Consider the following 3,309-nt stretch of genomic DNA (forward strand, 5'->3'; position numbering starts at 1 on the left):
AACAACGGCCATTTTGAAAGGGGACAACTAGTATAGGCTATCCTGACTAAAGGTGGTCTTCGACTGCCAAAGGCACTGGTGATGACGCCGTCTTGGGCTCCACGGTGACCTCCGTCCTGCCGCTCTGCTAGTCTTGGTCTAGTTGCACCAATATGGAAACCTTTGCTTGATGCCTCAGTACTGCGTGCCTGCGCTTGCCTCCTTTGCACCAAAGAGGAAACGAGGACATTGCGCAGGCTGGCGCCCGCCTGGTCTTGATCGTCATGGCTTGCGTCACAAGCACCTCACGAGGTACCCCTTGCCTTGATCTCTCCGCCTCCTCGCGAGCCTTCCTGGTGAGGCCGCCCCTGAGGAGGCCTTGTGTCATCCGCCCCGCAAGGCTTGGCCCCTCGCGAGGGTCTTGAGCATTTGTTGGTGAATATGGGTCATACTAGGCCACCGCTGAGCCACGCTGCAGGCCGCAGGCAGGCAAGTCGGGGGACCCCCGTTCCTAGGACGCCGACAACCGCCCACCTACTAACACAACATGCAACATGCATGCATGGCGATCGGATGGATGGATGGATGTAGGGGCGTGGGTGGCGATCTAGTGCATTGGTGGCGACTCCCCGATCACAGTGCAGGAGTGCAACACCAACTGGTTCCACGACTTCTCTGTGTGCATGCAAGGTCGCTGGACATGAACCATTGAACGGCGTGCGTCATCCACGCCACCGGCCACTGCTTCGTCACTGCCAACACCGAGCCGCGCAAGCTCACGCTCGCCTTCCGCATGCTCGGCCTCGCCCTCTATATTACCTTGCCGCTTCTCTCGCAGCCGGATCAGCCCATGGACTTCTACCCCTATGCCGGCCAGTTCCCCCGCGGCCGCGGCCGCCATGCCATCGCCACCGGCACTATCCCTGACAGTTGCGCCCGGCCGGTGTCTTCTCCAGTGCCGATCTTCTAGTGCCACAGGCCGTGACTCCTGCCTCCCGTCTGGCATCGCCCGTCGACGATGCCACAGCAGCCAGAGCCGGAGACGCTCCCCTTGTTGCCCGCATCTTCTTCAAGCGAAACATCGGCCGAGGACTCTAGCTCTGGCTCGGCGTGCGCGTACGACTAGTGGGCGCTGCCGGAGCACTGGTGCCACTGGAAGGTGGTGACGCCCAATATGATGGTGGCCATGGCGCCCGGCCCTCTAGCCATGCGGCGATACGGCCCGGACATGACACTGCAGGAGGCGCTCGACGGCCGCGATGACCCCTATCAGACGCTCCCCCGAGAGGCCACGGCGGCGCTCCTCAATGCCTACTAAAATGCATCAGGGTCGCCCTTCCTGTACCCGACCACCACCAGTGTCATCGTCCACCTCATCGATGCGTCTGACGTCAACGCCCATGTGCAGGTGGCGCTTGCGCGCGAGGATGGTGTGGGAGGGGGCGCAGGCGTCGAGGCCGTAAAGGCGGACGCGCAGGCTGGCGGTGGCGGTGGTGAAGGCAAGGGGGCAGCGGCCGGGTGCAGAGGATGGAGCTGGCGGTGGAGGAGGGATGTGGATCTATATCAGGAAATTAGGAAGGGAAATGAGAGATGGGGCCAGGACTCGGGGTGAGATTGACTTCCTTCAACGATGGGGGATTTCGTTTCGATCAACTCGCGGCTTCGATCAATGTAGCGAAAAGAAACGACCACTGACTATTTCATTAGGAGTAGATTAGGAGTAGGGATAGCCTTTGAGGTAATTTAAAATTATTACCATATAATTACAATATTCGAAATTTCCTGAGTTATGGCCTTACCATACCTGGATTGATAGCCTTTGGGTAATTTAAATTTATTACCATATAATTACCATATTCGAAATTTCCTGAGTCATGGCCTTACCATACCTGGATTGATTTATTACTAGAATTATCATATTTGAGATTTCTGAGTTTATAGCCTTACCATACGTGGATTAATTGTGATTGATTACCATAAATACGTTGGGGATTGCCGGCCAGACAAGAAAATAGGAAAACCGATGGAAGGGGGAGGTGGGAGGTGGGACTAACAAAAAATAGACGAAAAAACACAGACCAAAGTGGTGGGACTATTCAACCAACTCATCCATTAGGAGTAGAGATTAGTTTTATCCCTCAAAGATTTGCATGAGTAGGATAGGAACCTATTACCTTTGATCACCCCAGGAATATACGTTATGCTCATATTTTACTTAGCCATGCTCGTAGACCGAACTTGTGAGAGATAATAATTTTGGACAACATTAAGGTGGAAACTTTAATACACATCTGGGTGGATTGGTTGTTGGGGAACGTAGTAATCCAAAAAAAAATCCTACGACCACGGGAGATCTATCTAGGAGATGCATAGCAACGAGACGGGAGAGTGTGTTCACGTACCCTCGTAGACCGAAAGTGGAAGCGTTTAGTAACACGGTTGATGTAGTCGAACGTCTTCATGATCCAACCGATCCAAGTACCGAACGTACGACACCTCCGTGTTCAGCACATGTTCAGCTTGATGACGTCCCTCGAACTCTTGATCCAGTAGAGGGTCAAGGGAGAGTTTTGTCAGCACGACGGCGTGGTGACGATGTTGATGATTTGATCCACGCAGGGCTTTGCCTAAGCACTACGATGATACTATCGGAGGAGCAAACGGTGGAGGGGGCACCGCACACGGCTAAGACAATGTTGTGCCTTTGGGGTGCCCCTTGCCCTCGTATATAAAGGAGGGAGGAGGAGGCCGGCCACCAGGGGTGCGCCAAGGGAGTGGGGAGTCCTACTAGGACTCCACTCCTAGTAGGATTCGCACCCCCCCCCCCGCCCTCTTTTTTTCTTTTTTACCGGAGAAGGAAAGGGGGAAGGAGAGGGAGAAGGAGAAGGAAAGGGGGGGCGCCACCCCTTTCCCTACTCCAATTCAGCCTCCTACCTTGTGGGGGCACAACAGCCCCTTGTGGGCTGGTTATCCTCCCTCCCATGGTGGCCCATATGGCCCATATCTTCTACCGGGGGCTTCCGGTAACCCTTCTGGTACTCCGGTTTGTACCCGATACACTCCGGAACCGTTCCGGTGTCTGAATACCACCTTCCAATATACCAATCTTTACCTCTCGACCATTTTGAGACTCCTCGTCATGTCCGTGATCTCATCCGGGACTCCGAACAAACTTCGGTTATCAAAAACACACAACTCATAATACAAATCGTCATCGAACGTTAGGCGTGCGGACCCTACGGGTTCGAGAACTATGTAGAAATGACCGAGACAAATATCCAGTCAATAACCAATAGCGGAACCTGGATGCTCATATTGGCTCCATAATAT

The 3,309-nt window shown here is 54.1% G+C and overlaps 1 pseudogene; it reads left to right on the top strand.

The window, feature by feature from the left end:
- The first annotated feature begins 560 nt into the window (after positions 1 to 560).
- On the top strand, positions 561 to 1,591 carry LOC119292570 (annotated as a pseudogene).
- Positions 1,592 to 3,309: the final 1,718 nt, after the last annotated feature.

The sequence above is a fragment of the Triticum dicoccoides genome, chromosome 4B, assembly GCF_002162155.2.
Source record: "Triticum dicoccoides isolate Atlit2015 ecotype Zavitan chromosome 4B, WEW_v2.0, whole genome shotgun sequence".
In the NCBI taxonomy this organism is placed as follows: Eukaryota; Viridiplantae; Streptophyta; class Magnoliopsida; order Poales; family Poaceae; genus Triticum; species Triticum dicoccoides.